This window comes from Rhipicephalus sanguineus, chromosome 2, assembly GCF_013339695.2.
Source record: "Rhipicephalus sanguineus isolate Rsan-2018 chromosome 2, BIME_Rsan_1.4, whole genome shotgun sequence".
Taxonomy (NCBI): Eukaryota; Metazoa; Arthropoda; class Arachnida; order Ixodida; family Ixodidae; genus Rhipicephalus; species Rhipicephalus sanguineus.
In genome coordinates, this window is record NC_051177.1 from 200,128,750 (window position 1) to 200,140,074 (window position 11,325).

The 11,325-nt window shown below is 46.3% G+C and overlaps 3 non-coding genes across 3 annotated transcripts; 2 read left to right on the plus strand and 1 right to left on the minus strand.

Annotated features, from left to right (window-relative positions):
* Nucleotides 1–587: 587 nt before the first annotated feature.
* On the minus strand, nucleotides 588–658 carry Trnag-gcc (transfer RNA glycine (anticodon GCC)). The gene has a single exon. It is a non-coding gene; the product is annotated as a tRNA-Gly (tRNA).
* Nucleotides 659–4,820: 4,162 nt separating this feature from the next.
* Trnag-gcc (transfer RNA glycine (anticodon GCC)) lies at nucleotides 4,821–4,891 on the plus strand. Its single transcript has one exon. It is a non-coding gene; the product is annotated as a tRNA-Gly (tRNA).
* A 2,482-nt stretch (nucleotides 4,892–7,373) lies between these two features.
* On the plus strand, nucleotides 7,374–7,444 carry Trnag-gcc (transfer RNA glycine (anticodon GCC)). Its single transcript has one exon. It is a non-coding gene; the product is annotated as a tRNA-Gly (tRNA).
* The last annotated feature ends 3,881 nt before the right edge of the window (nucleotides 7,445–11,325 follow it).

Consider the following 11,325-nt stretch of genomic DNA (forward strand, 5'->3'; position numbering starts at 1 on the left):
CACACATCAGGGGTTGCCCGTACCAGTGTTGCAGAGGTGCCACTCCGGAACTGGAATGACTCCGGAATCATTCCACATTTTCGCGACCCCTGAATGGAATGGGAATGGAATGGGGACAACGCTTGGAGGAATGGAATGGGAATGGAATTATGCGCCTTTTGCACGGAATGGAATGCACGTCTCTGAACACGCAGAGGTTCCGATCTGGCCTCTCGCCACGTGATACTCTCCACCTGTGAGAGAAGCCCGTTTCGCCATTGTATCTCCATGTGATACTCATATTTACCTGTGAACAGGTCGCATCGTCTAAGCGCCTCCGAGAAAGAACGCAGAATAACACACTCATGCCGAAAGTCGAAATTATCTATCGTATATTGCAAAGCTTGCCGTCGTGTCCTCGATTCGGCGGTCTGCTTTCGACGGTGGAGAAGTGCAGCGACCATGTACTCAGATGTAGGCGCACATTGAAGAATTCCAGGTATTGAAATTCAATGCATAGCGCTCCACGATGGTGTGACCCTTTATATTTGTTTGGAGCTTTAGAATTGAGCTTGTTAACGGCAATTTATTAAAAAAAGAAAAAAAATTGCGTCGGCCGGGAATCGAACCCGGGCCACCCGCGTGGCAGGCGAGTATTCTACCACTGAACCACCGACGCTTTTTTTTTTTTTTTGCTTTATTGTGTTATTAGACACGTCATCAAACAATAAGGACATGAAAGAAAAGACAAAAGTTGTGTCGGTCCTACTGGACAGACACAAATTTAAAATTCCTTAGCGCTGTCAAGGTACCCTCGACAACCACTCAGGTACAAACTCCTGAGCTTTCTGGAGTTCCACAAACTTGCGCACTCACGAAAATACATCCGTGCGGGCCGTGCGTCAGGATCGCAATAAAACCCCGCCATGCGAGCCCGCCATAAACAGTGAGGGGCTTTACCTGGATATGTGGTTGGTACGAATCGCATGACAGGCGCTGTCGCGATCTTAAGGAGGTTATTCTAAGTGTACGCTTTTTATCTGTTAGATTTTCTAATGAGTATCTGTTTTCAGTGACACGTAAAAAGCTCTAAGATGTATGTGATGCTGTTCTACCTGTACTCTATACCGAGCCATATACATTGGAGGCAAGCCGACGCATGTGTTGAATCGTGCCGAACAGCATTCCTTATATAGAGCGAAGAATTGCGCAATGCGTAGCAGTATGTAGGTCAGTCCATTCGCGAGCGCTCCCTCTCTCAAGCCACGCTCTCCTCCAACCAATATTTTTATAAGCGAAACAATGGCTTCTGAAATTCAAGCTAACGCTCAACATGAAAATGAATCTCTGGAACACAATGACGTATTCATGACACACGAAAATATCACTATCTGAGTATACCCATCTATACGAGAACCCCACTTCTTTTGCCTTATTATAATTTTCTTGTGAGCGTTAAATATAGCATGCGGCAGCATTTCGCCGGATAATCGCCTAATGAAGGCTCATTTGATCATTCTAGGCTCAAGCGGTTGCCAGCTGTGGTACATCATATTGTCACATGGTTGTGACGATGAAGAAGGCTGCGCTAAAACTGGTAAATACGGAACTGAACTCTTTAATGGTCGAACTTGTGCCCAGAAAGATCCATCTCAAAGTAGTACAAGCAATGGACGCTGTACACCGAGGACGGCAGCGCAGTCGTCAGTCGTCGGTAGTCTGATCGTCGGTGGAACGCGTGGTCTTTTATACATGAATGATGGAAAAATTCCAGCGTTATCGCTTCGGCTCGCGTTAGCTCCAGAATAAAGTTCACGACAGGTGTCGTGGGCGCAATATCATCAGAATGGTCTAAAATAATCCAGAAGCTTCCCGAACATTGTGGGCCGGCCTGCGCTGAGCGGTGGTAACAGTTTTTGCAAGTGGAACACGATCACATCAAGGTAAACAAACAAGCGCGCGCGGCAATATTAATCTCAGATGCAGTAAGTAGTGGGTTCGAATCCCGGTAACATCGTGAACCCGGCTGCTTTTGTAATGGGTGTGGATATCACTGTTATAAGCTCAGATATTTATGAAGATCCATACATAAACCTCCACAAATGAGTATTCAGTGGTATGAGTGGCTCAGCAGACGAGGGCGATGAAAGCCATTTGGCTCTCCCGGACCAAGCGCAGTGACCCGCTCGTTCTACATGGCCCTGGTAGATTAGCCCTAATCGGGTCGTGTTCTTTTAGTAATGTTCAGCGAACTGTTTGTTCACGTAGTGAATTATTTTATTAAAATAATGAAAGTAAGCAGTTCTGCGTCGACAAGGAATCGAACCGTGGCACCCGCGTAGCAGGCCAGTATATTGCAACTGAACCACCAACACTTTGTGCCTTGCATGTTTCTACATTATTTTAATGACAAGCGCGATGCATTGTTAAAAGGCGATCGAGATTACCATTTGCTGAGTGATAGGCATTAAAATTGCCGTAGTTACACCAAATCATCAAATATGTACGGGCCAGTGTTGCGGAATGGGCGCCTTCATTCCATTCCAATTCCATTCCGGGGAATTAGAACTTGCCGCAATTCGATTCCTCTGAGTTCCTCGGAATGAATAAACTTAGCCCATTGCAACTGAACGCTCCCATGTTCCGCCAAGCACAGGACCGGGTTGATTGGCGGAATATGGGAGAGGCCTTTGCTGTGCAGTGGGCGTTGACAGGCTGATGATGATGATGATGATTCCCACTCCGGGAATGGGCGGGCAGTTCAATTCCATTCCTGTAATTCCTCAACGTAGGAAAGGCATATTGATAGTTTTATCGAGTTAAAAATAAACGCCTCATAAAGCTGATGGCATAAGATGCATTAAGAACTGCAAAAGCGCGCAAAACACGTTACCAAGGTCGACGGATAGTAGCCTGGTGACACATCTCGTGCAGTACAACCATCCTGCTAATTCCCGTAGGGGCAGTTCTCCCGCTACCTATAGTATTTGCATTGTCAGCATGTTTGAACGAATGGGGATGTTTTAATATTGTTTAAGCTTAAATGTGCTATGGTAAAATGACGACATAGCGTTTTTTTATGCTGACAAAAGTAGTATTCAAGAAGACTAAGCAGTTTTACCACGCGTCTGAAGCAGTCGTGAATATGGAGAAGACTAAGATTTGGTTAATGGGGAACAAAACCCTCTAGATCTGCTGGTATTCGTTGGAACAGTGCACCGCTCGGGTACCTTGTGCCTTTGCATCGAATACGGAACACTGGGCCGCACTGCTCGTCAGCACTCACGCTTTTCAAGCGCGCTTCGCAAGCATGGATGGGGTGAGGAGAATGGAATTACGCCTTTTTCCGAAAATAGAGTAGGTTTTCGTCTACGCGCTGTTTTTCAAACTTTCAAACTTTTGTAAGTCAGAACCTCGAATTTAACAATACAGCAGTATTTTTAAAATGGCTGGGCTGATTACAAGCGCGGTATACATTTATAAACAACGCGCCTACTACATACTGAAGCCTACTACATACTGAATAAACAACGCGCCTACTACATACTGAAGGGGGAAACAAATTATCCCTGCGCGTTGGTTCCCATTAATACCCCCACACGAAAGCCTGATCTTTATCTAACGAGCAGTTTAGTACCTGACACACGTAAATAACCTGTGCGACCATCAAGGCATTGCATACCTGCGCACAGGCGAACTCAGAAAGTTCTCCTCACCCCATCCATGCTTGCGAAGCGCGCTTGACAAGCGTGAGTGCTGACGAGCAGTGCGGCCCCGTGTTCCGTATTCGATCTTCCAGGGCCATGTAGAACGAGCGGGTCACTGCGCTTGGTCCGGGAGAGCCAAATGGCTTTCATCGCCCTCGTCTGCTGAGCCACTCATACCACTGAATACTCATTTGTGGAGGTTTATGTATGGATCTTCATAAATATCTGAGTTCTATGACAGTGATATCCACACCCATTACAAAAGCAGCCGGGTTCACGATGGTACCGGGATTCGAACCCACTACTTACTGCATCTGAGATTAATAGTGCCGCGCGCGCTTGTTTGTTTACTTTGATGTGATCGGGTTCCACTTGCAAAAACTGTTACCACCGCTCAGCGCAGGCCGGCCCACAATGTTCGGGAAGCTTCTCGATTATTTTAGACCATTCTGATGATATTGCGCCCACGACACCTGTCGTGAACTTTATTCTGGAGCTAACGCGAGCCGAAGCGATAACGCTGGAATTTTTCCATCATTCATGTATAAAAGACCACGCGTTCCACCGACGATCAGACTACCGACGGCTGACGACTGCGCTGCCGTCCTCGGAGTACAGCGTCCATTGCTTCTGCTACTATGAGATGGATCTTTCTGGGCACAAGTTCGACCATTAAAGAGTTCAGTTCCCTATTCACCAGTTTTAGCGCAGCCTTCTTCATCGTCACAACCATGTGACAATATGATGTACCACAGCTGGCAACCGCTTGAGCCTAGAATGATCAAATGAGCCTTCATTAGGCGATTATCCGGCGAAATGCTGCCACATGCTATACTTAACGCTCACAAGAAAATTATAATAAGGCAAACGAAGTGGGGTTCTCGTATAGATGGGTATACTAGATAGTGATATTTTCGTGTGTCATGAATACGTCATTGTGTTCCAGAGATTCATTTTCATGTTGAGCGTTAGCTTGAGTTTCACAAGCCATTGTTTCGCTTATAAAAATATTGGTTGGAGGAGAGCGTGGCTTGAGAGAGGGAGCGCTCGCGAATGGACGGACCTACATACTGCTACGCATTGCGCAATTCTTCGCTCTATATAAGGAATGCTGTTCGGCACGTTTCAGCACATGCGTCGGTGGTTCAGTGGTAGAATGCTCGCCTGCCACGCGGGTGGCCCGGGTTCGATTCCCGGCCGACGCAATTTTTTTCCTTTTTTTAATAAATTCCCGTCAACAAGTTAAATTCTTAAGCTTCAAACAAACTTAAAGGGTCACACCGTCGTGGATCGCTACGCAACGAACTTAAATACCTGGAATTATTCAATGTGCGCCTAAATCTGAGTACATGGACGCTGCATTTCTCCACCGTCGAAAGCAGACCGCCGAATCGAACACGCGATGCCAAGCTTTGCAATATACCACAGATAATTTCAACTTTCGACATGAGTGTATTATTATGCGTTCTTTCTGGGCGGCGCTTAGACGATGCGACCTGTTCACATGTGAATATGAGTATCACGTGGAGATACAAAGGCGAAATGGGCTTCTCCCGTTGGTGGAGAGAATCACGTGGCGGAAGGCCAGATCGGCGTCACACTTCTGCGTGCTCGGAGACGTTGCTCTAAATTTACGCAATGATGCGAAGAATCGATGTATTGTTTTTAAGGTGAAGGCCCCAAGTGCTTCATGAGATGCTCGGTGGGCGAGAAAAGAGGGCGGAGCTTTGGTTGGCTTTGTGGCTCCATCACGACGTCGCAACTCGCCGAAGTTTACGACGTCTTCATGATATATGACGGCGTCATTACATGACGTCGCTTCTTGGTCAAGGTGGGCTGTATACCGGAGGCATTGCCACATCACTTGAGGTGCATGCAGAAAGCATCGGAGGAAGGGGGTTGAGGGGAGCGGTTCTGTACAATCGACTTGAGAATAAGAGGACCCAAGTGCGGGTTCAATGAAGGGGCAAGGAAGGTGAAAAGGCTTTCATCTATAGTCGGGTACAACTTTAGAAAAAAGCGGCATTTGCACCTCAAAGGCGGATGCACACGCGCTTCCACCAATGGGCGCGCGCTCTAGACTGACGTGACGAGCCGGACGGCCGGTGACTCCGCTCAAGGAGAAGATGGCCGCCCGCGCTTCGAACTCGGCCGAGTCGCGTCAGCGGGACTATTTCTTTGCCGCGGAGGCAATCGGCTGCCGCGCTTCGGTCATATGGGCGGGGCCTCTCCTTTTTTCTAAAGTTGTACCCGACTATAGTTGTCTCTGAGGAAGGACCGAAGGAATAAATTGCAGAAGCATGGGTTGCGCTGTTTCGCAGTGGACCTAGGGAACACGGCATTCTTGTTTATTTATTTGTGGGTTTGTTTTCACTTCTGGCGCCGTATTTACACCCCGTACAAAAATTAGGAGTACGCCGAGGATACAACAGCCGCTTAAAGAAATGTGTTTTTTTTTATCGGAATGTTCTTCATTGCACATTACCTTAAGAAGTAGCAATATTTTATAACTGACGGTAACCCTACCGAATAATTAAACTTTATTGAAGTTACAACGCAATATCCAACAAAACGGAAGCCTAGACAAAAAAGACAGAGGTGCTCGCCTGTTGAACCAGAAATGTGACCGAACAAAGCGTTTGCTTGGGCTAGTACGGAATTCATATATCGAAATAGCGCGCAAATGCGAAGTGTGGGTTGCAATTTAGTTTGAATCAGTGTTTTGTTCCGTTACATTTCTGGTTCTCCGGGCTATACCACCTGTGCTTTTCGGACCTGTGTGGGTATTTCGTAGACTATGCGCTAAAATCTAATAAGCGGTGCATGTCCGAACCTAAACTTAGATCATCATCTATCCGGTTCGAGCACTTGACTATTACAGAACCCCTATGAATTTCGTGCCTCTACTCAGCATGACTATCAATTGCGAATTGCGAATCTCAGGGAGGGCAGGGCTCCACGTTTTGTATGGCGGCGTCGCACGGCGCACGTTATTGCGCCAGCACTGTCTAAACTGGCTGTGCTTACCTGTACGCCAGCTGTGGCTATATAAGTATATATAAGACTAAACCGCAGCTATACTTCTGACAAATGGCCGATCGCTGTGATGCATGAGCTAAGGAGCCCATTTCTTCCTTTAACTGGCATGTGAGCATCGCGTACAAGTGTGGTCATTGCGCAAGATAAGGTTTTCTGGACCGCCCGGCTCGTGAACAGTTATAAATTTTAATTTCATTCAATCAAAAATGATCGGGAACAAAATCGGAGTGCGTTTCACACCGTGATTAAAACAGCCTTTCTGAAAAGCGTGGAGTCGGTATTCTTTCGAATCCATTCCAGCGCTGAATTTGCTGTTAAAAGTGCATCATGGATTATTTTATGCGTTAATCAGCGAGCTGCTCACACATTCGTGATGAAGCCGGCAGAGTGAAATTGTTTTGCGGTCACAAATACGGTGTTCCCAACGCATATCGCAGTCTCGCTTTGTGCTGCGTATGTGCAATTGTGCTGCCCCCCATCCATTTCTACAAGGCAGCATTGTGTGTCGCAACAAAACGTTATCGTCTAAGGAAGCGCACTGTGTACGGAGAGTTGCGCCTCTGCAAGCCGAGTGACCCACATACAGCTGCAGACCTTGCGCAATTTCCCGCGCTATCCTTGGAATGCTGTTCTGCAAGGCGAACGTCGGCGTCGGTGGTTCAGTGGTAGAATACTCGCCTGCCACGCGGGTGGCCCGGGATCGATTGCCGGCCGACGCAGTCTCTTTTTTTTTTTACTTTTCATTCTAAATTTCACACGCTATGTGACATAATTAATCCACTTCCTTTTTGGGAGCAGGAAAAGCAACCGGCTCGAAGGCGCGTGCGATGATTAGAAAAAGCAAACTAACCGTGACCAAAATGCACCTCTTGCATTGCTGAATATCAGTTCAAGTGCGGCTCGGTGTCATGCCTGCGAGTTCTTGGAAGTTTAATTGCACTAATCTTTAACCTAAATTTGCCATTTGGATTTGGGATCATGTGCGTTAATGTGCCACTGAATCACCCCTCGGGCTTGATGAAGCAACACATTCTACGAACAGCAAACGCTGCAGTGCTGTGAACAGCTCAGCGAAATTGCGTAGTCGTGCGCGGCGCGTAAAGTTTAGAAGCGTTGGGCGGAGTTGCCCAACGTTGTCCTCTTCTGCTTAGGTCCCAGAACACGCGCGCCGATTTGTACGACGAGGGATACAATAACTCTGATGGACGAGAGAACGAATACAGAGAGAAAGAAAGAAAGATAAAGAAAGCGAAAAATACTTGGCGAAATAAGTTTCTTGGCGAGGCGAGATTCGAACACGCGTATACCCTTGGTATACCCACGCTCCGAAGGCGAGCGTCGTAACCACTCGGCTATCCAGGCACGCTAGCAAAGCATAGCAGAGCATAGCCTTGTATAGTATAGTATAACAAGCAGGTCGGAAAGGGAGGTAAGGGTGAGGAGAGATGTGAGGGTCAGGAGGAGGCAAAGGAAGAGGGAAGAACGAGTACAGAGAGAGATAATGAAAGAAAGAGAGAAATAGATAGAAAGAAACGGAAGAAAAATTGAAAAAGAAAGTGAGAGCGACTACAGAGAGAGAGAGAAAGAGCGAAAGACAGCGACTAAAAAAAAATTAAAAAATATAGTATAGCAAAGGGTGGGAAAGAGACAGGCGCGAGGGTAAAAGGCTAGCCAAGACATGTGCCCACCAGCTCGCTGTGACCCAGCCTTGAGCGACTTAGTGGAAGCTGCGCTAATTATTATTTTTCGCAGCACTTTGATTTTACACTTGCCTGTATTATTAAGAATGTCAGCTATTTTCGTCCGTGGCCATTATCACGTGCTCAGGCGAAACTATCTCTTACATATCGAAGGTTTACGCCAGGATCCCTTAGCAATGCGTGCGGAATGAGCTGCTTGCATAGAAGCTTGCTTCACCGCCTCTTCTGTCTTCTGATTCCTAATACAACAAGCTCCGTTCTCAACAAAGCGCCTTCAGGTGAATCTCTTATTAACGAACACTAGGACAAGACCGGTGCAACATAATACTTTCTGACGACCGCCGCTGGTCACACTGAACGACGGTCACACTGAACGGCACGAATGATACCTCTTCACTATACACCTCTCAGAACAGCAGAATGTTATTTATTGGTACATTATTTGTTGTAATGAACAATACTAAGACCACACAAAAGTGATCAACGCGATTTGACGATACATTTTGTTGTCAAAGTTAGCTGTAATACATGAAAACGTCAGACAACAAACTCTTCATATCTGCACAGTGAAGCGCATGCAGTTCAATTACTGCACTACTTCCGCATCGTTTTCAGTTGCATAATATGTGTGTACATGTATGCATAATACGTGAGCAGTGCCTCTATGGACAGGAACGGATGCGTAGTTCTGAAAATCAGTTGAGAACATGCAGAAATTACAGGAATAATGATTGAGGAGATTCTCAATGTGCACCCGCGATATTGGTAACTAGCAGCTCGTTTTCACGAAGCGGTGTTAACGCGTGATGTAGCCAATAATGATCCGAAACTCTTCGTTCATACTTTATCAGCAAAATTATGCTGAAGGGTTGTACGTTTTGTAAGTATCCAGCAAGAAACATGTTTGATCGTTACCTTATATAACGAACGCATAAAGCGACATTTTGCAGTGGTCAAACTGAATTCCTGTATCTTTTTTATGGTTTTTAACACGAAAGTGTGTTAAGCCGAGGTCCACCAAGACTTCACTGACATCATTTCCGTCACGGATGTGACGTCGACAAAATGCAGAACAGAAAACGAAGACAAGCCAGAAGAAAAAACTTATTTAATTTAGATGATCTAGAAGTCGAACCCACTACCTTTCGGTCGGCGACCTAGGAGTAGGGCGCTTTACCCACTGCGCTACCGACGCTCATGCATGAGCCTTTACAAACGTGCCTTATATCTTTCACACCTTCTCCCTTCCACGGTGACCTTCGTTGGCGTGGGGCGGTGTCGCAGTCTCGGAGAGGTGAAGTACTGCATCATGACATTAACAAGCACCCGACAGGGCTCGCTTCGGTAGTCTCAGCGCAGCGGGTGCTGGCTCTCCGATTTCCACTCCATTTCGTGTCAATACAGTTTGCGTGAGTACTTTGTTGGATGAGACACACCAGCGGGCAGCGGGACACCTTCTCGCTTTCACGATTCAAGCTACGAGCTCTGCCTCTCGTGTTCAAGTAGCGCTGTGTGGTATTGTATACGTGAGCAGAACTGTAGTTTACCATATTGCTGGAGAGCGCACACCTTGCTGTTTCTCTGCTCAAATGACGACGCTTTCCGTCAGGGCATATTGAGTACTAGTGATTATGTGCTTGTTGATGCCATCTTTGCGCGGGATTCACCATACACTGTGTCCAAGTTTATGGTAACTACTTCAACTACCACAAAGGTTTAATCATTATCATTGACGTTAGTCGTCAGGATGGAGATGCGTCACTAGAATTTTTAAGAGGGTATCGACCTTTTTACTGTGCACCATGTTTTTTTCTGTTTTGAGTTCTTGTTTTTTGTGCTACAACATTATCCTGTGCTATTTCTGTTTCCGTGCATACCGCAGTACCGATGTATAAGGGGGGACGGGAGCAACGTCCAGCCGCGACTGTGCGGCTTTTCTCCCCTCCTCCTCAGCCATGTATTTTTTGTATGCATGTCTGAAATAAAGACTCAGACTCAGCTTGTTGGCATGGCTTCATCATAGGAAACAGCGCGGGCACACGGGACTGGAAAGACAGACAGGACTTTGCGCTGGATAACAACATGAGCGTTTATTTCGTGTAAATACATACGCTTCCTTGGAAAAAGATAAACAAGAAAATATGAGGGAAAGAGGAAGCCCCCTTTTACATCCACATACGTAGCGTTTTACATCCACATACATCCACATACTTTTATGTCCACTAACTATATATCATATCATCTAATTACGCTACTCAGCTTCCGTAGTATTCAGTGTATAAGAATGTTGGTATGTCACGCTGATGTGAATGTTTGGGCGTTCGGGAAAAAGAAGCTTTGTTGAAAAATGTACCTTAAATGTGCGAAAGTGCCGAGCGCAAGAGCAAACAATTGATTGGTTGCTCGTACTCGGTGATTTCATGCAAATAAAAACATTCCGCAGATCCCACGCGCTGTGGGAATCGGTTTCATGCGAAGCAATCAGCAAGTCCTTCTATGCTGTATTTTACGGCTCTCAGCCAAGCGTTACGAGGTGGATCGACATGTTTTTGTAAGTGTAGTAGCTGTGTGCACATCGTGGGCTTAGTAAGCACGTCGACAACACTGGCGTTTAAAGGGTACCTTATGGTGCGACGTAACGTCAGCCCTCACATTCGCGTACATACGTTAGTATTATTGAAACTAAGTGCACTTTATGGAGAAATCATGTCATTATCATACGTAACTTTCGGAAATATATTCGTCCGGGGTCGAGCAATGGTTCATTATAGCTTGATGAATCGTAGGAATGCAAATATAATGTTTGCTATAAAAGCGGAGCCACACAGCATTGCTATAAAAGCGGAGCCCACACTAGAACCACAGACGTTAATCTGATATGATGCCTGTATCGTAGGAGT